Here is a 22,617-nt window from a genome sequence, read left to right as displayed (position 1 = left end):
CGGTGATACAAAGCGTAGCCTGCCTAGGAAAGAGTTGGCGTTTGCGAGATGCTGCTACTGGTGCCGCCGCTGCTGTTCTTGCGGCGGGAGTCAATACATCTACCCAGTGGGCTGTCACAGTCATATAGTCCTGAGTCTGCCCTGCCCCATTTGTCCACATGTCCGTGGTTAAGTGGACATTGGGTACAACTGCATTTTTTAGGACACTGGTGAGTCTTTTTCTGAGGTCTGTGTACATTTTCGGTATCGCCTGCCTAGAGAAATGGAACCTAGATGGTATTTGGTACCGGGGACACAGTACCTCAATCAAGTCTATAGTTGGCTCTGAAGTAATGATGGATACCGGAACCACGTTTCTCACCGCCCAGGATGCCAAGGCCTCAGTTATCCGCTTTGCAGCAGGATGACTGCTGTGATATTTCATCTTCCTTGCAAAGGACTGTTGGACAGTCAATTGCTTGGTGGAAGTAGTAAAAGTGGTCTTACGACTTCCCCTCTGGGATGACCATCGACTCCCAGCAGCAACAACAGCAGCGCCAGCAGCAGTAGGCGTTACACTCAAGGATGCATCGGAGGAATCCCAGGCAGGAGAGAACTCGTCAGAATTGCCAGTGACATGGCCTGCAGGACTATTGGCATTCCTGGGGAAGGAGGAAATTGACACTGAGGGAGTTGGTGGGGTGGTTTGCGTGAGCTTGGTTACAAGAGGAAGGGATTTACTGGTCAGTGGACTGCTTCCGCTGTCGCCCAAAGTTTTTGAACTTGTCACTGACTTATGATGAATGCGCTGCAGGTGACGTATAAGGGAGGATGTTCCGAGGTGGTTAACGTCCTTACCCCTACTTATTACAGCTTGACAAAGGCAACACACGGCTTGACACCTGTTGTTCGCATTTCTGTTGAAATACTTCCACACCGAAGAGCAGTTTTTTTTGGTATTTTCACCAGGCATGTCAATGGCCATATTCCTCCCACGGACAACAGGTGTCTCCCCGGGTGCCTGACTTAAACAAACCACCTCACCTCCCCAGCGCCAGCAACACCCATATCCTCCTCATCCTGGTGTACTTCAACACTGACATCTTCAATCTGACTATCAGGAACTGGACTGCGGGTGCTCCTTCCAGCACTTGCAGGGGGTGTGCAAATGGTGGAAGGTGCATGCTCTTCACGTCCAGTGTTGGGAAGGTCAGGCATCGCAACCGACACAATTGGACTCTCCTTGTGGATTTGTGATTTTGAAGAACGCACAGTTCTTTGCTGTGCTTTTGCCAGCTTAAGTCTTTTCATTTTTCTAGCGAGAGGCTGAGTGCTTCCATCCTCATGTGAAGCTGAACCACTAGCCATGAACATAGGCCAGGGCCTCAGCCGTTCCTTGCCACTCCGTGTGGTAAATGGCATATTGGCAAGTTTACGCTTCTCCTCCGACGATTTTTATTTAGATTTTTGAGTCCTTTTTTTTACTGATCTTTTGTGTTTTGAATTTTACATGCTCTGTACTATGACATTGGGCATCGGCCTCGGCAGACGACGTTGATGGAATTTCATCGTCTCGGCCATGACTAGTGGCAGCAGCTTCAGCACGAGGTGGAAGTGGATCTTGATCTTTCCCTATTTTTGGAACCTCAACATTTTTGTTCTCCATATTTTAATAGGCACAACTAAAAGGCACCTCAGGTAAACAATGGAGATGGATGGATACTAGTATACTTATGGATGACGAGTGACTGACGACACAGAGGTAGCTACAGCCGTGGACTACCGTACTGCGTCTGCTAGTATAGAGATGATAATTAATGATATAAAAAAAATATATATATAACTACTGTAGGTATATATTATATAATGACGGACCTGGTGGACACTGTCAGCAGACTGCTAAACTACTAGTATGATGAAGACAGAAAAAAAAACCCCACCACAGGTAGGTAGGTATACAATTATGGACGAGCACTGACGACACAGAGATAGCCACAGCCGTGGCCTACCGTACTGCGTCTGCTAGTATAGAGATGATAATTAATGATATAAAAAAAAATATATATAACTACTGTAGGTATATATAATGTAATGATGGACCTGGTGGACACTGTCAGCAGACTGCTAAACTACTAGTATGAAGAAGATAGAAAAAAAACTTCACCACAGGTAGGTATACAATTATGGACGAGTGACGACACAGAGGTAGGTACAGCCGTGGACTACCGTACTGCGTCTGCTAGTATAGATAATATACTAAATATATTACTACTGTAGGTATATAATATAATGACGGACCTGGTGGACACTGTCAGCAGACTCCTAAACTACTAGTATGAAGAAGATAGAAAAAAAAACCCACCACAGGTAGGTAGGTATACAATTATGGATGAGCACTGACGACACAGAGATAGCCACAGCCGTGGCCTACCGTACTGCGTCTGCTAGCATAGATAATATACTAAATATATTACTACTGTAGGTATATAATATAATGACGGACCTGGTGGACACTGTCAGCAGACTGCTAAACTACTAGTATGAAGAAGATAGAAAAAAAAACCCCACCACAGGTAGGTATACAATTATGGACGAGTGACGACACAGAGGTAGGTACAGCCGTGGACTACAGTACTGCGTCTGCTAGTATAGATAATATACTAAATATATTACTACTGTAGGTATATAATATAATGACGGACCTGGTGGACACTGTCAGCAGACTCCTAAACTACTAGTATGAAGAAGATAGAAAAAAAAACCCCACCACAGTTAGGTATACAATTATGGACGAGTGACGACACAGAGGTAGGTACAGCCGTGGACTACCGTACTGCGTCTGCTAGTATAGATAATATACTAAATATATTACTACTGTAGGTATATAATATAATGACGGACCTGGTGGACACTGTCAGCAGACTCCTAAACTACTAGTATGAAGAAGATAGAAAAAAAACACCCCACCACAGGTAGGTATACAATTATGGACGAGCACTGACGACACAGAGATAGCCACAGCCGTGGACTACCGTACTGCGTCTGCTAGTATAGATAATATAATAAATATATTACTACTGTAGGTATATAATATAATGATGGACCTGGTGGACACTGTCAGCAGACTCCTAAACTACTAGTATGAAGAAGATAGAAAAAAAAAACCCACCACAGGTAGGTAGGTATACAATTATGGACGAGCACTGACGACACAGAGATAGCCACAGCCGTGGACTACCGTACTGCGTCTGCTAATATAGAGATGATAAAGATGATAGAGATGAAAAAAAAATATAACACTACTGCAGGTAAATATTTATATAATATAATGTATGACCGACCTGCTGGACACTGTCAGCAGAATGCGTTTATAGAATTAAAAAAAAAAACACCACAGGAGTGTTTAACTTTTTCAGGCAGACAATATACTGGTGGTCACACTGGCAGCAAAAGTGTGCACTGTACTCCTGCTATAACTGCTCCCCAGTCTCCCCCACAATTAAGCTGTGTGAGCAGTGAGCACTCAGCACAGTCAGATATACATAGATGATATATCATGCAGCACACTGAGGCTGAGCACATATATGGTATGTGTATCGTTTTTTTTCAGGCAGAGAACGGATTATAAATAATAAAACTGGTGGTCACTATCAGCAAAACTCTGCACTACTGAGTACTCCTGACAAGTTCAACTGCTCCCCAAATTAGTAGTAAATCAAATGTCACTCGTCTCTATCTTCTAATCTAAACGGAGAGGACGCCAGCCACGTCCTCTCCCTATCAATCTCAATGCACGTGTGAAAATGGCGGCGACGCGCGGCTCCTTATATAGAATCCGAGTCTTGTGAGAATCCGACAGCGGGATGATGACGTTCGGGCGCGCTCGGGATAACCGAGCAAGGCGGGAGGATCCGAGTCTGCTCGGACCCGTGCAAAAAAGGGTGAAGTTCGGGCGGGTTCGGATTCCGAGGAACCGAACCCGCTCATCTCTAATGGCCACCCAGCATGACGCCTCCCTTCTTGACCATGCTGTAATTGCAGTCGCACTGCAGTTCAGCGTGATCATAAAAAATGGTGTAGCCTCCTGCTGGTGCAGACTGTATGTGCGCGCAGGAAGCCGCCACCATTTTTGTGATCACAGCGGCTGAATGTGATGTCATACAGCCGCTGTGACCACGCCCCCTGTGTCTCCTCCATTGCAGACCCCATTTTGAAGCCTTGCCCCCGCACCGCTCCATCCCTGACTTGGAAATGGAGTGTTGCTGACCCCCCTCTCCCCCCCTGCCCCGATTGACAGGCAGAGGCGATCGCATTCTCTGCGGGGTGCCGCAGAAAATGCAGGCACATGCGTATGCTCTTAGCAATTTTTGCAGTTGGATCGCTTATTGTGATTGCAATCCAACCTGAATCAGGCCCTATTACCTATCACAATGCGCTGCGGGCAGTACAAAATTGGTTTAATATAGGAGAAAAACCCCCAGACCTGTGCTCCTTAACTGTACCTGGTGGCTAGTGGAGCGGCTGCCCAGTAATCAGTGTCCACGACAGTGCACACACGGTCCACCCCCTACGGCCACGCTCCCCTTCATCAGCGGCCTCGTGATCCGGAAGGGCGGTGTGTGTGTGACTGACCTTAGGAAGAAACCGGAGCCTCCGCTGCAGTGACCCAGCAACCAGGGCACGGGAGTATACAGCGCCGCTGGGAGTGATGAAGCTGCAGTAAAGATGTCTATTAGACCTAGCCTGCTGCAGCCCTTGTAGATTCTCATAAAACAAGTTCTTCTTTTCTTGTCAAAATTAATAGCTAAGAATAGGCTGCCTGAGGCAGGCCCCTGTTAAGTGGCCTGCTACTGAAGGCACCAACTACAAACTGAGCTCCCTGTTCATGGAAGCGGGGTTATAGAGGAGAATGCACTGAGCTTCTTGGGAACAGTCAAAAGCTTTGAGCCGGTTGGTGCCTCAGATCAAGATCCTACTCTACACACCAATGTGAATCCTTGTGGAGTCCAGTGTACCCCACAGAAGAAATTAATGTGTCACACCCATTGGCAGCAACCTTAGAATAGCTGCTGACGGGCACAATTGAGAAAGGAAGGGGGGGGGGGGACATTTGAATCCAACACATAGATGCAATTCAAATATGTAATTTGTACCTTCCTATTTTAAAATATAATGGATGAACCTCACCCTGTGAGAACAATCTTCATGATCAAGAGATCTCATATGCAAAATAAGTATGAGTTGGGATAGGGCTGGGGAGGGTGGCTGCTCGGGCAGCCCCTCCCCCGTCAAGTTAAGGAGATTCAACTGAGGAAGCACAAGGGAACTTTCGTCTGGGGACAACAACTGCAGGGAGACCACATCTTTTCAGATGAACATGGGAGGGCGGAAGGCTGCCTAATACTGAAGCACCATCAAATATCAAACCATATGCAACAACTAGTACAAGCATTCCTGGGGGAAGGTCTGCAGAAGACGGATTTGCATACGGTGATGTCATCCAAGCAGTGGGCCAAAGTTGGCTGGAACCCTCATCTGCATATGAAAAGAGAAAAGGGGCATGCAGGGCATGGCGGCCTTTTGCGGTGCTTGGATGACCCTTAGTTCGCATTAAACACCCCCACCCTCCTTTTGTGTGGGGCTCATGTTGGCTCTGCCCCAGCCCCTGAAGCATTCAAGCTGATTTCTTGCAGCAGCTGGGCACTGTAACAGCTCCAGAGCTGCTCTGTAAGGCAACTAAAAGGGTGTGGGCCCTGCAGCACTACCTGTAGTTCGCATTGTGCGTTTGAAGGCACAAAGTAAGCAGACAGGAGGATAAGTCAGGATAGTGCGCAAGGGCATAGAAGGGAGCGGCTCAAGAAAAGAGAAGTGGAAACAGACAGCAAACTAGGCTGGAGAGAGACCTGAGACAAAGAGATCTGAATTATACGAGAGCCGACCAGGGGAAACACAAATTATGCAGTCAAGTTTCCCACATTTGGGGAAATCGCAGGGGCAGCACACCCAGAGTGCAATGGGTGAGCCTTGCCCTGGGAGAAGCACCTTCATGATCATAGTATCTCACCTGGCAGGTAAGTAGGAGTTGGGCTAGAGCTGGGGAGGGTCGCTGCTCGGGTACCCCCCTGTAAAGTGAAGGAGATCCAACTGAGGCAGCACAAGGGAACTCTCGAAAGAAGAACAAGGCTAGAGGAAAATCTGAGACAAAGAAATCTGACTTTTACCAGAGCTGACCAGAGGAAAGCACAAACACAGTCCCCCACTACCAAAAATAATGCAGTCAAGTTTCCCACATTTGGGGAAATCACAGGGGTCAGTATACCCAAAATGCAATGAATGAACCTCACCCTGGGAGAACAATCTTCATGACCATGGTATCTCCTATGCAAAATAAGTATGATTTGGAATAGGGCTGGGGAGGGCCGCTGCTCAGGCACATCTCTGTCAAGTAAAGGAGATTCAACTGAGGCAGCACAAGGGAACTCTCATCTGGGGACAACAACTGCAGGGAGAACACATATTTTCAGATGAACATGGGAGGGCAGAAGGCTGCCTAATACTGAAGCACCCCCAAACAACAAACCAAATGCAACAACTAGTGCAAGCATTCCTGGGGGAAGTTCTGCAGAAGACGGATTTGCATACGGTGATGTCATCCAAGCAGTGGGTCAAAGTTGGCTTCAACCCTCATCTGCATATGAAAAGAGAAAAGGGGCGTGCAGGGCTTGGCGGCCTTTTGCGGTGCTTGGATGACCCCTAGTTCGCATTAAACTCCTCCACCCTCCTTTGGTGTGGGGCTCATGTTGGCCATGCCCCATCCCCTGAAGCATTCAAGCTGATTTCTTGCAGCAGCTGGGCACTGTAACAGCTCCAGAGCTGCTCTGTAAGGCAAGTAAAAGGGTGTGGGCCCTGCAGCACTACCTGTAGTTTGCATTGTGCATTGGAAGGCACAAAGTAAGCAGACGGGAGGAGAAGTCAGGATAGTGCACAAGGGTATAGAAGGGAGCGGCTAAAGAAAAGAGAAGTGGAAACAGACAGCAAACTAGGCTGGAGAGAGACCTGAGACAAAGAGATCTGAATTATACGAGAGCCGACCAGGGGAAACACAAATTATGCAGTCAAGTTTCCCACATTTGGGGAAATCGCAGGGGCAGCACACCCAGAGTGCAATGGGTGAGCCTTGCCCTGGGAGAAGCACCTTCATGATCATAGTATCTCACCCCCCTGTCAAGTGAAGGAGATCCAACTGAGGCAGCACAAGGGAACTCTCGAAAGAAGAACAAGGCTAGAGGAAGATCTGAAACAAAGAAATCTGACTTTTACCAGAGCTGACCAGAGGAAAACACAAACACAGTCCCCCACTACCACAAATAAAGCAGTCGAGTTTCCCACATTTGGGGAAATCACAGGGGTCAGCATACCCAGAATGCAATGAATGAACCTCACCCTGGGAGAATAATCTTCATGACCATGGTATCTCCTATGCAAAATAAGTATGATTTGGAATAGGGCTGAGCAGCGGCCCTCCCCAGCCCTATTCCAAATCATACTTATTTTGCATAGGAGATACCATGGTCATGAAGATTGTTCTTCCAGGGTGAGGTTCATTCATTGCATTCTGGGTATGCTGACCCCTGTGATTTCCCCAAATGTGGGAAACTTGACTGCATTATTTGTGGTAGTGGGGGACTGTGTTTGTGCTTTCCTCTGGTCAGCTCTGGTAAAAGTCAGATTTCTTTGTCTCATATTTTACTCTAGCCTTGTTCTTCTTTCGAGAGTTCCCTTGTGCTGCCTCAGTTGGATCTCCTTCACTTGACAGGGGGGTACCCGAGCAGCGACCCTCCCCAGCTCTAGCCCAAATCCTACTTACCTGCCAGGTGAGATACTATGATCATGAAGGTGCTTCTCCCAGGGCAAGGCTCACCCATTGCACTCTGGGTGTGCTGCTCCTGCGATTTCCCCAAATGTGGGAAACTTGACTGCATAATTTGTGTTTCCCCTGGTCGGCTCTCGTATAATTCAGATCTCTTTGTCTCAGGTCTCTCTCCAGCCTAGTTTGCTGTCTGTTTCCACTTCTCTTTTCTTGAGCCGCTCCCTTCTATGCCCTTGCGCACTATCCTGACTTCTCCTCCTGTCTGCTTACTTTGTGCCTTCCAACGCACAATGCGAACTACAGGTAGTGCTGCAGGGCCCACACCCTTTTACTTGCCTTACAGAGCAGCTCTGGAGCTGTTACAGTGCCCAGCTGCTGCAAGAAATCAGCTTGAATGCTTCAGGGGCTGGGGCATAGCCAACATGAGCCCCACACCGAAGGAGGGTGGAGGTGTTTAATGCGAACTAGGGGTCATCCAAGCGCCGCAAAAGGCCGCCATGCCCTGCACGCCCCTTTTCTCTTTTCATATGCAGACGAGGGTTGAAGCCAACTTTGACCCACTGCTTGGATGACATCACCATATGCAAATCCGTCTTCTGCAGAACTTCCCCCAGGAATGCTTGTACTAGTTGTTGCATTTGGTTTGTTGTTTGGGGGTGCTTCAGTATTAGGCAGCCTTCTGCCCTCCCATGTTCATCTGAAAATATGTGTTCTCCCTGCAGTTGTTGTCCCCAGATGAGAGTTCCCTTGTGCTGCCTCAGTTGAATCTCCTTTACTTGACAGAGATGTGCATGAGCAGCGGCCCTCCCCAGCCCTATTCCAAATCATACTTATTTTGCATAGGAGATACCATGGTCATGAAGATTGTTCTCCCAGGGTGAGGTTCATTCATTGCATTCTGGGTATGCTGACCTCTGTGATTTCCCCAAATGTGGGAAACGCGACTGCTTTATTTGTGGTAGTGGGGGACTGTGTTTGTGTTTTCCTCTGGTCAGCTCTGGTAAAAGTCAGATTTCTTTGTTTCAGATCTTCCTCTAGCCTTGTTCTTCTTTCGAGAGTTCCCTTGTGCTGCCTCAGTTGGATCTCCTTCACTTGACAGGGGGGTGCCCGAGCAGCGACCCTCCCCAGCTCTAGCCCAACTCCTACTTACCTGCCAGGTGAGATACTATGATCATGAAGGTGCTTCTCCCAGGGCAAGGCCCACCATTGCACTCTGGGTGTGCTGCCCCTGCGATTTCCCGAAATGTGGGAAACTTGACTGCATAATTTGTGTTTCCCCTGGTCGGCTCTCGTATAATTTAGATCTCTTTGTCTCAGGTCTCTCTCCAGCCTAGTTTGCTGTCTGTTTCCACTTCTTTTTTCTTGAGCCCCTCCCATCTATACCCTTGTGCACTATCCTGACTTCTCCTCCCGTCTGCTTACTTTGTGCCTTCCAATGCACAATGCAAACTACAGGTAGTGCTGCAGGGCCCACACCCTTTTACTTGCCTTACAGAGCAGCTCTGGAGCTGTTACAGTGCCCAGCTGCTGCAAGAAATCAGCTTGAATGCTTCAGGGGCTGGGGCATAGCCAACATGAGCCCCACACCGAAGGAGGGTGGAGGTGTTTAATGCAAACTAGGGGTCAGCCAAGCGCCGCAAAAGGCCACCATGCCCTGCACGCCCCTTTTCTCTTTTCATATGCAGACGAGGGTTGAAGCCAACTTTGACCCACTGCTTGGATGACATCACCATATGCAAATCCATCTGCGGCAGGCCTTCCCCCAGGAATGCTTGCACTAGTTGTTGCATTTGGTTTGTTGTTTGGGGGTGCTTCAGTATTAGGCAGCCTTCTGCCCTCCATGTTCATCTGAAAATATGTGTTCTCCCTGCAGTTGTTATCCCCAGATGAGAGTTCCCTTGTGCTGCCTCAGTTGAATCTCCTTTACTTGACAGAGATGTGCATGAGCAGCGGCCCTCCCCAGCTCTATCCCAAATCATACTTATTTTGCATAGGAGATACCATGGTCATGAAGATTATTCTCCCAGGGTGAGGTTCATTCATTGCATTCTGGGTATGCTGACCCCTGTGATTTCCCCAAATGTGGGAAACTCGACTGCTTTATTTGTGGTAGTGGGGGACTGTGTTTGTGTTTTCCTCTGGTCAGCTCTGGTAAAAGTCAGATTTCTTTGTTTCAGATCTTCCTCTAGCCTTGTTCTTCTTTCGAGAGTTCCCTTGTGCTGCCTCAGTTGGATCTCCTTCACTTGACAGGGGGGTGCCCGAGCAGCGACCCTCCCCAGCTCTAGCCCAACTCCTACTTACCTGCCAGGTGAGATACTATGATCATGAAGGTGCTTCTCCCAGGGCAAGGCTCACCCATTGCACTCTGGGTGTGCTGCCCCTGCGATTTCCCCAAATGTGGGAAACTTGACTGCATAATTTGTGTTTCCCCTGGTCGGCTCTCGTATAATTCAGATCTCTTTGTCTCAGGTCTCTCTCCAGCCTAGTTTGCTGTCTGTTTCCACTTCTCTTTTCTTTAGCCGCTCCCTTCTATACCCTTGTGCACTATCCTGACTTCTCCTCCCGTCTGCTTACTTTGTGCCTTCCAATGCACAATGCAAACTACAGGTAGTGCTGCAGGGCCCACACCCTTTTACTTGCCTTACAGAGCAGCTCTGGAGCTGTTACAGTGCCCAGCTGCTGCAAGAAATCAGCTTGAATGCTTCAGGGGATGGGGCATGGCCAACATGAGCCCCACACCAAAGGAGGGTGGAGGAGTTTAATGCGAACTAGGGGTCATCCAAGCACCGCAAAAGGCCGCCAAGCCCTGCACGCCCCTTTTCTCTTTTCATATGCAGATGAGGGTTGAAGCCAACTTTGACCCACTGCTTGGATGACATCACCGTATGCAAATCCGTCTTCTGCAGAACTTCCCCCAGGAATGCTTGCACTAGTTGTTGCATTTGGTTTGTTGTTTGGGGGTGCTTCAGTATTAGGCAGCCTTCTGCCCTCCCATGTTCATCTGAAAATATGTGTTCTCCCTGCAGTTGTTGTCCCCAGATGAGAGTTCCCTTGTGCTGCCTCAGTTGAATCTCCTTTACTTGACAGAGATGTGCCTGAGCAGCGGCCCTCCCCAGCCCTATTCCAAATCATACTTATTTTGCATAGGAGATACCATGGTCATGAAGATTGTTCTCCCAGGGTGAGGTTCATTCATTGCATTTTGGGTATACTGACCCCTGTGATTTCCCCAAATGTGGGAAACTTGACTGCATTATTTTTGGTAGTGGGGGACTGTGTTTGTGCTTTCCTCTGGTCAGCTCTGGTAAAAGTCAGATTTCTTTGTCTCAGATTTTCCTCTAGCCTTGTTCTTCTTTCGAGAGTTCCCTTGTGCTGCCTCAGTTGGATCTCCTTCACTTTACAGGGGGGTACCCGAGCAGCGACCCTCCCCAGCTCTAGCCCAACTCCTACTTACCTGCCAGGTGAGATACTATGATCATGAAGGTGCTTCTCCCAGGGCAAGGCTCACCCATTGCACTCTGGGTGTGCTGCCCCTGCGATTTCCCCAAATGTGGGAAACTTGACTGCATAATTTGTGTTTCCCCTGGTCGGCTCTCGTATAATTCAGATCTCTTTGTCTCAGGTCTCTCTCCAGCCTAGTTTGCTGTCTGTTTCCACTTCTCTTTTCTTGAGCCGCTCCCTTCTATGCCCTTGCGCACTATCCTGACTTATCCTCCTGTCTGCTTACTTTGTGCCTTCAAACGCACAATGCGAACTACAGGTAGTGCTGCAGGGCCCACACCCTTTTAGTTGCCTTACAGAGCAGCTCTGGAGCTGTTACAGTGCCCAGCTGCTGCAAGAAATCAGCTTGAATGCTTCAGGGGCTGGGGCAGAGCCAACATGAGCCCCACACAAAAGGAGGGTGGGGGTGTTTAATGCGAACTAAGGGTCATCCAAGCACCGCAAAAGGCCGCCATGCCCTGCATGCCCCTTTTCTCTTTTCATATGCAGATGAGGGTTCCAGCCAACTTTGGCCCACTGCTTGGATGACATCACCGTATGCAAATCCGTCTTCTGCAGACCTTCCCCCAGGAATGCTTGTACTAGTTGTTGCATATGGTTTGATATTTGATGGTGCTTCAGTATTAGGCAGCCTTCCGCCCTCCCATGTTCATCTGAAAAGATGTGGTCTCCCTGCAGTTGTTGTCCCCAGACAAAAGTTCCCTTGTGCTTCCTCAGTTGAATCTCCTTAACTTGACGGGGGAGGGGCTGCCCGAGCAGCCACCCTCCCCAGCCCTATCCCAACTCATACTTATTTTGCATATGAGATCTCTTGATCATGAAGATTGTTCTCACAGGGTGAGGTTCATCCATTATATTTTAAAATAGGAAGGTACAAATTACATATTTGAATTGCATCTATGTGTTGGATTCAAATGTCCCCCCCCCCTTCCTTTCTCAATTGTGCCCGTCAGCAGCTATTCTAAGGTTGCTGCCAATGGGTGTGACACATTAATTTCTTCTGTGGGGTACACTGGACTCCACAAGGATTCACATTGGTGTGTAGAGTAGGATCTTGATCTGAGGCACCAACCGGCTCAAAGCTTTTGACTGTTCCCAAGAAGCTCAGTGCATTCTCCTCTATAACCCCGCTTCCATGAACAGGGAGCTCAGTTTGTAGTTGGTGCCTTCAGTAGCAGGCCACTTAACAGGGGCCTGCCTCAGGCAGCCTATTCTTAGCTATTAATTTTGACAAGAAAAGAAGAACTTGTTTTATGAGAATCTACAAGGGCTGCAGCAGGCTAGGTCTAATAGACATCTTTACTGCAGCTTCATCACTCCCAGCGGCGCTGTATACTCCCGTGCCCTGGTTGCTGGGTCACTGCAGCGGAGGCTCCGGTTTCTTCCTAAGGTCAGTCACACACACACCGCCCTTCCGGATCACGAGGCCGCTGATGAAGGGGAGCGTGGCCGTAGGGGGTGGACCGTGTGCGCACTGTCGTGGACACTGATTACTGGGCAGCCGCTCCACTAGCCACCAGGTACAGTTAAGGAGCACAGGTCTGGGGGTTTTTCTCCTATATTAAACCAATTTTGTACTGCCCGCAGCGCATTGTGATAGGTAATAGGGCCTGATTCAGGTTGGATTGCAATCACAATAAGCGATCCAACTGCAAAAATTGCTAAGAGCATACGCATGTGCCTGCATTTTCTGCGGCACCCCGCAGAGAATGCGATCGCCTCTGCCTGTCAATCGGGGCAGGGGGGGAGAGGGGGGTCAGCAACACTCCATTTCCAAGTCAGGGATGGAGCGGTGCGGGGGCAAGGCTTCAAAATGGGGTCTGCAATGGAGGAGACACAGGGGGCGTGGTCACAGCGGCTGTATGACATCACATTCAGCCGCTGTGATCACAAAAATGGTGGCGGCTTCCTGCGCGCACATACAGTCTGCACCAGCAGGAGGCTACACCATTTTTTATGATCACGCTGAACTGCAGTGCGACTGCAATTACAGCATGGTCAAGAAGGGAGGCGTCATGCTGGGTGGCCATTAGAGATGAGCGGGTTCGGTTCCTCGGAATCCGAACCCGCCCGAACTTCACCCTTTTTTGCACGGGTCCGAGCAGACTCGGATCCTCCCGCCTTGCTCGGTTATCCCGAGCGCGCCCGAACGTCATCATCCCGCTGTCGGATTCTCACAAGACTCGGATTCTATATAAGGAGCCGCGCGTCGCCGCCATTTTCACACGTGCATTGAGATTGATAGGGAGAGGACGTGGCTGGCGTCCTCTCCGTTTAGATTAGAAGATAGAGACGAGTGACATTTGATTTACTACTAATTTGGGGAGCAGTTGAACTTGTCAGGAGTACTCAGTAGTGCAGAGTTTTGCTGATAGTGACCACCAGTTTTATTATTTATAATCCGTTCTCTGCCTGAAAAAAAACGATACGCATACCATATATGTGCTCAGCCTCAGTGTGCTGCATGATATATCATCTATGTATATCTGACTGTGCTGAGTGCTCACTGCTCACACAGCTTAATTGTGGGGGAGACTGGGGAGCAGTTATAGCAGGAGTACAGTGCACACTTTTGCTGCCAGTGTGACCACCAGTATATTGTCTGCCTGAAAAAGTTAAACACTCCTGTGGTGTTTTTTTTTTTTATTCTATAAACGCATTCTGCTGACAGTGTCCAGCAGGTCGGTCATACATTATATTATATAAATATTTACCTGCAGTAGTGTTATATTTTTTTTTCATCTCTATCATCTTTATCATCTCTATATTAGCAGACGCAGTACGGTAGTCCACGGCTGTGGCTATCTCTGTGTCGTCAGTGCTCGTCCATAATTGTATACCTACCTACCTGTGGTGGGTTTTTTTTTTCTATCTTCTTCATACTAGTAGTTTAGGAGTCTGCTGACAGTGTCCACCAGGTCCATCATTATATTATATACCTACAGTAGTAATATATTTATTATATTATCTATACTAGCAGACGCAGTACGGTAGTCCACGGCTGTGGCTATCTCTGTGTCGTCAGTGCTCGTCCATAATTGTATACCTACCTGTGGTGGGGTGTTTTTTTTCTATCTTCTTCATACTAGTAGTTTAGGAGTCTGCTGACAGTGTCCACCAGGTCCGTCATTATATTATATACCTACAGTAGTAATATATTTAGTATATTATCTATACTAGCAGACGCAGTACGGTAGTCCACGGCTGTACCTACCTCTGTGTCGTCACTCGTCCATAATTGTATACCTAACTGTGGTGGGGTTTTTTTTTCTATCTTCTTCATACTAGTAGTTTAGGAGTCTGCTGACAGTGTCCACCAGGTCCGTCATTATATTATATACCTACAGTAGTAATATATTTAGTATATTATCTATACTAGCAGACGCAGTACTGTAGTCCACGGCTGTACCTACCTCTGTGTCGTCACTCGTCCATAATTGTATACCTACCTGTGGTGGGGTTTTTTTTTCTATCTTCTTCATACTAGTAGTTTAGCAGTCTGCTGACAGTGTCCACCAGGTCCGTCATTATATTATATACCTACAGTAGTAATATATTTAGTATATTATCTATGCTAGCAGACGCAGTACGGTAGGCCACGGCTGTGGCTATCTCTGTGTCGTCAGTGCTCATCCATAATTGTATACCTACCTACCTGTGGTGGGTTTTTTTTTCTATCTTCTTCATACTAGTAGTTTAGGAGTCTGCTGACAGTGTCCACCAGGTCCGTCATTATATTATATACCTACAGTAGTAATATATTTAGTATATTATCTATACTAGCAGACGCAGTACGGTAGTCCACGGCTGTACCTACCTCTGTGTCGTCACTCGTCCATAATTGTATACCTACCTGTGGTGAAGTTTTTTTTCTATCTTCTTCATACTAGTAGTTTAGCAGTCTGCTGACAGTGTCCACCAGGTCCGTCATTACATTATATATACCTACAGTAGTTATATATATTTTTTTTTATATCATTAATTATCATCTCTATACTAGCAGACGCAGTACGGTAGGCCACGGCTGTGGCTATCTCTGTGTCGTCAGTGCTCGTCCATAATTGTATACCTACCTACCTGTGGTGGGGTTTTTTTTTCTGTCTTCATCATACTAGTAGTTTAGCAGTCTGCTGACAGTGTCCACCAGGTCCGTCATTATATAATATATACCTACAGTAGTTATATATATATTTTTTTTATATCATTAATTATCATCTCTATACTAGCAGACGCAGTACGGTAGTCCACGGCTGTAGCTACCTCTGTGTCGTCAGTCACTCGTCATCCATAAGTATACTAGTATCCATCCATCTCCATTGTTTACCTGAGGTGCCTTTTAGTTGTGCCTATTAAAATATGGAGAACAAAAATGTTGAGGTTCCAAAAATAGGGAAAGATCAAGATCCACTTCCACCTCGTGCTGAAGCTGCTGCCACTAGTCATGGCCGAGACGATGAAATTCCATCAACGTCGTCTGCCGAGGCCGATGCCCAATGTCATAGTACAGAGCATGTAAAATTCAAAACACAAAAGATCAGTAAAAAAAAGGACTCAAAAATCTAAATAAAAATCGTCGGAGGAGAAGCGTAAACTTGCCAATATGCCATTTACCACACGGAGTGGCAAGGAACGGCTGAGGCCCTGGCCTATGTTCATGGCTAGTGGTTCAGCTTCACATGAGGATGGAAGCACTCAGCCTCTCGCTAGAAAAATGAAAAGACTTAAGCTGGCAAAAGCACAGCAAAGAACTGTGCGTTCTTCAAAATCACAAATCCACAAGGAGAGTCCAATTGTGTCGGTTGCGATGCCTGACCTTCCCAACACTGGACGTGAAGAGCATGCACCTTCCACCATTTGCACACCCCCTGCAAGTGCTGGAAGGAGCACCCGCAGTCCAGTTCCTGATAGTCAGATTGAAGATGTCAGTGTTGAAGTACACCAGGATGAGGAGGATATGGGTGTTGCTGGCGCTGGGGAGGTGAGGTGGTTTGTTTAAGTCAGGCACCCGGGGAGACACCTGTTGTCCGTGGGAGGAATATGGCCATTGACATGCCTGGTGAAAATACCAAAAAAAACTGCTCTTCGGTGTGGAAGTATTTCAACAGAAATGCGAACAACAGGTGTCAAGCCGTGTGTTGCCTTTGTCAAGCTGTAATAAGTAGGGGTAAGGACGTTAACCACCTCGGAACATCCTCCCTTATACGTCACCTGCAGCGCATTCATCATAAGTCAGTGACAAGTTCAAAAACTTTGGGCGACAGCGGAAGCAGTCCACTGACCAGTAAATCCCTTCCTCTTGTAACCAAGCTCACGCAAACCACCCCACCAACTCCCTCAGTGTCAATTTCCTCCTTCCCCAGGAATGCCAATAGTCCTGCAGGCCATGTCACTGGCAATTCTGACGAGTTCTCTCCTGCCTGGGATTCCTCCGATGCATCCTTGAGTGTAACGCCTACTGCTGCTGGCGCTGCTGTTGTTGCTGCTGGGAGTCGATGGTCATCCCAGAGGGGAAGTCGTAAGACCACTTTTACTACTTCCACCAAGCAATTGACTGTCCAACAGTCCTTTGCAAGGAAGATGAAATATCACAGCAGTCATCCTGCTGCAAAGCGGATAACTGAGGCCTTGGCATCCTGGGCGGTGAGAAACGTGGTTCCGGTATCCATCATTACTTCAGAGCCAACTATAGACTTGATTGAGGTACTGTGTCCCCGGTACCAAATACCATCTAGGTTCCATTTCTCTAGGCAGGCGATACCGAAAATGTACACAGACCTCAGAAAAAGACTCACCAGTGTCCTAAAAAATGCAGTTGTACCCAATGTCCACTTAACCACGGACATGTGGACAAATGGGGCAGGGCAGACTCAGGACTATATGACTGTGACAGCCCACTGGGTAGATGTATTGACTCCCGCCGCAAGAACAGCAGCGGCGGCACCAGTAGCAGCATCTCGCAAACGCCAACTCTTTCCTAGGCAGGCTACGCTTTGTATCACCGCTTTCCAGAATACGCACACAGCTGAAAACCTCTTACGGCAACTGAGGAAGATCATCGCAGAATGGCTTACCCCAATTGGACTCTCCTGTGGATTTGTGGCATCGGACAACGCCAGCAATATTGTGCGTGCATTATATCTGGGCAAATTCCAGCACGTCCCATGTTTTGCACATACATTGAATTTGGTGGTGCAGAATTATTTAAAAAACGACAGGGGTGTGCAAGAGATGCTGTCGGTGGCCAGAAGAATTGCGGGACACTTTCGGCGTACAGGCACCACGTACAGAAGACTGGAGCAACACCAAAAACGCCTGAACCTGCCCTGCCATCATCTGAAGCAAGAAGTGGTAACGAGGTGGAATTCAACCCTCTATATGCTTCAGAGGATGGAGGAGCAGCAAAAGGCCATTCATGCCTATACATCTGACCACGATATAGGAGGTGGAATGCACCTGTCTCAAGCGCAGTGGAGAATGATTTCAACGTTGTGCAAGGTTCTGCAACCTTTTGAACTTGCCACACGTGAAGTCAGTTCAGACACTGCCAGCCTGAGTCAGGTCATTCCCGTCATCAGGCTTTTGCAGAAGAAGCTGGAGACATTGAAGGAGGAGCTAAGACAGAGCGATTCCGCTAGGCATGTGGGACTTGTGGATGGAGCCCTTCATTCGCTTAACCAGGATTCACGGGTGGTCAATCTGTTGAAATCAGAGCACTACATTTTGGCCACCGTGCTCGATCCTAGATTTAAAACCTACGTTGTATCTCTCTTTCCGGCAGACACAAGTCTGCAGGGGTTCAAAGACCTGCTGGTGAGAAAATTATCAAGTCAAGTGGAACTTGATCGGTCAACAGCTCCTCCTTCACATTCTCCCGCAATTGGGGGTGCGAGGAAAAGGCTCAGAATTCCGAGCCCACCCGCTGGCGGTGATGCAGGGCAGTCTGGAGCGACTGCTGATGCTGACATCTGGTCCGGACTGAAGGACCTGCCAACGATTACGGACATGACGTCTACTGTCACTGCATATGATTCTCTCACCATTGAAAGAATGGTGGAGGATTATATGAGTGACCGCATCCAAGTAGGCACGTCAGACAGTCCGTACGTATACTGGCAGGAAAAAGAGGCAATTTGGAGGCCCTTGCACAAACTGGCTTTATTCTACCTAAGTTGCCCTCCCACAAGTAGTACTCCGAAAGAGTGTTTAGTGCCGCCGCTCACCTTGTCAGCAATCGGCGTACGAGGTTACTTCCAGAAAATGTGGAGAAGATGATGTTCATTAAAATGAATTATAATCAATTGCTCCGTGGAGACATTGACCAGCAGCAATTGCCTCCACAAAGTACACAGGGAGCTGAGATGGTAGATTCCAGTGGGGACGAATTGATAATCTGTGAGGAGGGGGATGTACACGGTGATGAATCGGAGGATGATGATGAGGTGGACATCTTGCCTCTGTAGAGCCAGTTTGTGCAAGGAGAGATTAATTGCTTCTTTTTTGGTGGGGGTCCAAACCAACCCGTCATTTCAGTCACAGTCGTGTGGCAGACCCTGTCACTGAAATGATGGGTTGGTTAAAGTGTGCATGTCCTGTTTATACAACATAAGGGTGGGTGGGAGTGCCCAAGGACAATTCCATCTTGCACCTCTTTTTTCTTTCATTTTTCTTTGCGTCATGTGCTGTTTGGGGAGTGTTTTTTGGAAGGGCCATCCTGCGTGACACTGCAGTGCCACTCCTAGATGGGCCAGGTGTTTGTGTCGGCCACTTGGGTCGCTGAGCTTAGTCACACAGCTACCTCATTGCGCCTCTTTTTTTCTTTGCGTCATGTGCTGTTTGGGGAGTGTTTTTTGGAAGGGCCATCCTGCGTGACACTGCAGTGACACTCCTAGATGGGCCAGGTGTTTGTGTCGGCCACTTGGGTCGCTGAGCTTAGTCACACAGCTACCTCATTGCGCCTCTTTTTTTCTTTGCGTCATGTGCTGTTTGGGGAGTGTTTTTTGGAAGGGCCATCCTGCGTGACACTGCAGTGCCACTCCTAGATGGGCCAGGTGTTTGTGTCGGCCACTTGGGTCGCTGAGCTTAGTCACACAGCTACCTCATTGCGCCTCTTTTTTTCTTTGCGTCATGTGCTGTTTGGGGAGTGTTTTTGGAAGGGCCATCCTGCGTGACACTGCAGTGCCACTCCTAGATGGGCCAGGTGTTTGTGTCGGCCACTTGGGTCGCTGAGCTTAGTCACACAGCTACCTCATTGCGCCTCTTTTTTTCTTTGCGTCATGTGCTGTTTGGGGAGTGTTTTTTGGAAGGGCCATCCTGCGTGACACTGCAGTGCCACTCCTAGATGGGCCAGGTGTTTGTGTCGGCCACTTGGGTCGCTGAGCTTAGTCACACAGCTACCTCATTGCGCCTCTTTTTTTCTTTGCGTCATGTGCTGTTTGGGGAGTGTTTTTTGGAAGGGCTATCCTGCGTGACACTGCAGTGCCACTCCTAGATGGGCCAGGTGTTTGTGTCGGCCACTTGGGTCGCTGAGCTTAGTCATCCAGCGACCTCGGTGCAAATTTTAGGACTAAAAATAATATTGTGAGGTGTAAGGTGTTAAGAATAGACTGAAAATGAGTGGAAATTATGGTTATTGAGGTTAATAATACTTTGGGATCAAAATGACTCCCAAATTCTATGAACAAGGGAAAATGTCATCATCCCGCTGTCGGATTCTCGCGAGATTCGGATTCCATATAAAGAGCTGCGCGTTGCCGCCATTTTTACTCGTGCATTGAAGAGAGAGCGGAGAGGACGTGGCTATGTTCTCTCAGTGGAAATCTCAATATCAGTGCTCAGTATCAGTGGATACTTATTGCTGCTCAGTAATACTAGTAGTGTGTCTCTCCTGCTCAGTGTCAGTTCTCAGTAGTATCCTCATCAGTGCTCAGTATCACTGCTCATTGTCTTGTGCTGCATTGTTGTGCTCAGCATACTACAGTACATTACTAATAGTCCAGTGCTGCATCTTGCTGCTCAGTGTCAGTTCTAGTATCCTCATCAGTGCTCACTATCACTGCTCATTGCATTGTGGTGTTCTGTATACTACAGTAACATAGTAATATAGTAACATATAGTAACATAGTTTTTGAGGTTGAATAGAGGCAAATTGCCCATCGTGTTCAACCTGTTTTAAGTTGTGATGATTCTACATACTTGCTTAATAATGTATTATGACTAGTTAGCTACTACAACTCATGTTACCCCCGGATTAACCATGTTGATATTTTAAGTATTATAAACTTGGATAGCTTTTTCATTCAGAAATGTATCCATTCCTTTTTTAAATCCAATTACAGAGTCCGCCATTACCACCTTCCCTGGCAGGGAATTCCACATCCTGATTGCCCTAACAGTGAAGATCATAGTATCTCACCTGGCAGGTAAGTAGGAGTTGGGCCAGAGCTGTGGAGGATTGCTGCTCGGGCACCCCCTGTGAAGTGAAGGAGATCCAACTGAGGCAGCACAAGGGAACTCTCGAAAGAAGAACAAGGCTAGAGGAAGATCTGAGACAAAGAAATCTGACTTTTACCAGAGCTGACCAGAGGAAAGCACAAACACAGTCCCCCACTACCACAAATAATGCAGTCGAGTTTCCCACATTTTGGAAATCACAGGGGTCAGCATACCCAGAATGCAATGAATGAACCTCACCCTGGGAGAACAATCTTCATGACCATGGTATCGCCTATGCAAAATAAGTATGATTTGGGATAGGGCTGGGGAGGGCCGCTGCTCAGGCACATCTCTGTCAAGTATAGGAGATTCAACTGAGGCAGCACAAGGGAACTCTCATCTGGGGACAACAACTGCAGGGAGAACACATATTTTCAGATGAACATGGGAGGGCAGAAGGCTGCCTAATACTGAAGCACCCCCAAACAACAAACCAAATGCAACAACTAGTACAAGCATTCCTGGGGGAAGTTCTGCAGAAGACGGATTTGCATACGGTGATGTCATCCAAGCAGTGGGCCAAAGTTGGCTGGAACCCTCATCTGCATATGAAAAGAGAAAAGGGGCATGCAGGGCATGGCGGCCTTTTGCGGCGCTTGGATGACCCTTAGTTCGCATTAAACACCCCCACCCTCCTTCGGTGTGGGGCTCATGTTGACAATGCCCCAGCCCCTGAAGCATTCAAGCTGATTTCTTACAGCAGCTTGGCACTGTAACAGCTCCAGAGCTGCTCTGTAAGGCAAGTAAAAGGGTGTGTAGTTTGCATTGTGCATTGGAAGGCACAAAGTAAGCAGACAGGAGGAGAAGTCAGGATAGTGCACAAGGGTATAAAAGGGAGGGGCTCAAGAAAAAAGAAGTGGAAACAGACAGCAAACTAGGCTGGAGAGAGACCTGAGACAAAGAGATCTGAATTATACGAGAGCCGACCAGGGGAAACACAAATTATGCAGTCAAGTTTCCCACATTTGGGGAAATCGCAGGGGCAGCACACCCAGAGTGCAATGGGTAAGCCTTGCCCTGGAAGAAGCACCTTCATGATCATAGTATCTCACCTGGCAGGTAAGTAGGAGTTGGGCTTGAGCTGGGGAGGGTCGCTGCTCGGGCACCGCCCTGTCAACTGAAGGAGATCCAACTGAGGAAGCACAAGGGAACTCTCGAAAGAAGAACAAGGCTAGAGGAAGATCTGAAACAAAGAAATCTGACTTTTACCAGAGCTGACCAGAGGAAAACACAAACACAGTCCCCCACTACCACAAATAATGCAGTCGAGTTACCCACATTTGGGGAAATCACAGGGATCAGCATACCCAAAATGCAATGAATGAACCTCACCCTGGGAGAACAATCTTCATGACCATGGTATCTCCTATGCAAAATAAGTATGATTTGGGATAGGGCTGGGGAGGGCCGCTGCTCAGGCACATCTCTGTCAAGTAAAGGAGATTCAACTGAGGCAGCACAAGGGAACTCTCATCTTGGGACAACAACTGCAGGGAGAACACATATTTTCAGATGAACATGGGAGGGCAGAAGGCTGCCTAATACTGAAGCACCCCCAAACAACAAACCAAATGCAACAACTAGTGCAAGCATTCCGGGGGGAAGGCCTGCAGCAGATGGATTTGCATATGGTGATGTCATCCAAGCAGTGGGTCAAAGTTGGCTTCAATCCTCATCTGCATATGAAAAGAGAAAAGGGGCGTGCAGGGTATGGCGGCCTTTTGCGGCGCTTGGATGACCCCTAGTTCGCATTAAACACCTCCACCCTCCTTTGG

The 22,617-nt window shown here is 47.9% G+C and overlaps 14 non-coding genes and 1 pseudogene across 14 annotated transcripts; 8 read left to right on the top strand and 7 right to left on the bottom strand.

Annotated features, from left to right (window-relative positions):
- Positions 1–5,895: 5,895 nt before the first annotated feature.
- On the bottom strand, positions 5,896–6,058 carry LOC135022856 (U1 spliceosomal RNA). Its single transcript, XR_010219875.1, has one exon. It is a non-coding gene; the product is annotated as a U1 spliceosomal RNA (small nuclear RNA).
- Positions 6,059–6,210: 152 nt separating this feature from the next.
- Positions 6,211–6,374, bottom strand: LOC135022945 (U1 spliceosomal RNA). Its single transcript, XR_010219956.1, has one exon. It is a non-coding gene; the product is annotated as a U1 spliceosomal RNA (small nuclear RNA).
- Positions 6,375–7,048: 674 nt separating this feature from the next.
- Positions 7,049–7,211, bottom strand: LOC135022915 (U1 spliceosomal RNA). The gene has a single exon (XR_010219930.1). It is a non-coding gene; the product is annotated as a U1 spliceosomal RNA (small nuclear RNA).
- Positions 7,212–7,309: 98 nt separating this feature from the next.
- On the bottom strand, positions 7,310–7,473 carry LOC135022796 (U1 spliceosomal RNA). Its single transcript, XR_010219818.1, has one exon. It is a non-coding gene; the product is annotated as a U1 spliceosomal RNA (small nuclear RNA).
- A 49-nt stretch (positions 7,474–7,522) lies between these two features.
- On the top strand, positions 7,523–7,686 carry LOC135022977 (U1 spliceosomal RNA). Its single transcript, XR_010219987.1, has one exon. It is a non-coding gene; the product is annotated as a U1 spliceosomal RNA (small nuclear RNA).
- A 152-nt stretch (positions 7,687–7,838) lies between these two features.
- LOC135022862 (U1 spliceosomal RNA) lies at positions 7,839–8,001 on the top strand. The gene has a single exon (XR_010219881.1). It is a non-coding gene; the product is annotated as a U1 spliceosomal RNA (small nuclear RNA).
- Positions 8,002–8,675: 674 nt separating this feature from the next.
- LOC135022817 (U1 spliceosomal RNA) lies at positions 8,676–8,839 on the top strand. Its single transcript, XR_010219839.1, has one exon. It is a non-coding gene; the product is annotated as a U1 spliceosomal RNA (small nuclear RNA).
- Positions 8,840–8,991: 152 nt separating this feature from the next.
- On the top strand, positions 8,992–9,132 carry LOC135022913 (U1 spliceosomal RNA; annotated as a pseudogene).
- Positions 9,133–9,826: 694 nt separating this feature from the next.
- Positions 9,827–9,990, top strand: LOC135022795 (U1 spliceosomal RNA). The gene has a single exon (XR_010219817.1). It is a non-coding gene; the product is annotated as a U1 spliceosomal RNA (small nuclear RNA).
- A 152-nt stretch (positions 9,991–10,142) lies between these two features.
- On the top strand, positions 10,143–10,305 carry LOC135022855 (U1 spliceosomal RNA). Its single transcript, XR_010219874.1, has one exon. It is a non-coding gene; the product is annotated as a U1 spliceosomal RNA (small nuclear RNA).
- A 674-nt stretch (positions 10,306–10,979) lies between these two features.
- Positions 10,980–11,143, top strand: LOC135022934 (U1 spliceosomal RNA). Its single transcript, XR_010219945.1, has one exon. It is a non-coding gene; the product is annotated as a U1 spliceosomal RNA (small nuclear RNA).
- Positions 11,144–11,295: 152 nt separating this feature from the next.
- Positions 11,296–11,458, top strand: LOC135022853 (U1 spliceosomal RNA). The gene has a single exon (XR_010219872.1). It is a non-coding gene; the product is annotated as a U1 spliceosomal RNA (small nuclear RNA).
- Positions 11,459–20,928: 9,470 nt separating this feature from the next.
- On the bottom strand, positions 20,929–21,091 carry LOC135022804 (U1 spliceosomal RNA). Its single transcript, XR_010219826.1, has one exon. It is a non-coding gene; the product is annotated as a U1 spliceosomal RNA (small nuclear RNA).
- A 655-nt stretch (positions 21,092–21,746) lies between these two features.
- Positions 21,747–21,909, bottom strand: LOC135022884 (U1 spliceosomal RNA). Its single transcript, XR_010219902.1, has one exon. It is a non-coding gene; the product is annotated as a U1 spliceosomal RNA (small nuclear RNA).
- A 152-nt stretch (positions 21,910–22,061) lies between these two features.
- LOC135022982 (U1 spliceosomal RNA) lies at positions 22,062–22,225 on the bottom strand. The gene has a single exon (XR_010219992.1). It is a non-coding gene; the product is annotated as a U1 spliceosomal RNA (small nuclear RNA).
- Positions 22,226–22,617: the final 392 nt, after the last annotated feature.

This window comes from Pseudophryne corroboree, unplaced genomic scaffold (assembly GCF_028390025.1).
Source record: "Pseudophryne corroboree isolate aPseCor3 unplaced genomic scaffold, aPseCor3.hap2 scaffold_394, whole genome shotgun sequence".
In the NCBI taxonomy this organism is placed as follows: domain Eukaryota; kingdom Metazoa; phylum Chordata; class Amphibia; order Anura; family Myobatrachidae; genus Pseudophryne; species Pseudophryne corroboree.
The sequence above is the reverse complement of the archived record's forward strand: the minus strand, read 5'-3'. Positions and strand labels throughout refer to the sequence as shown.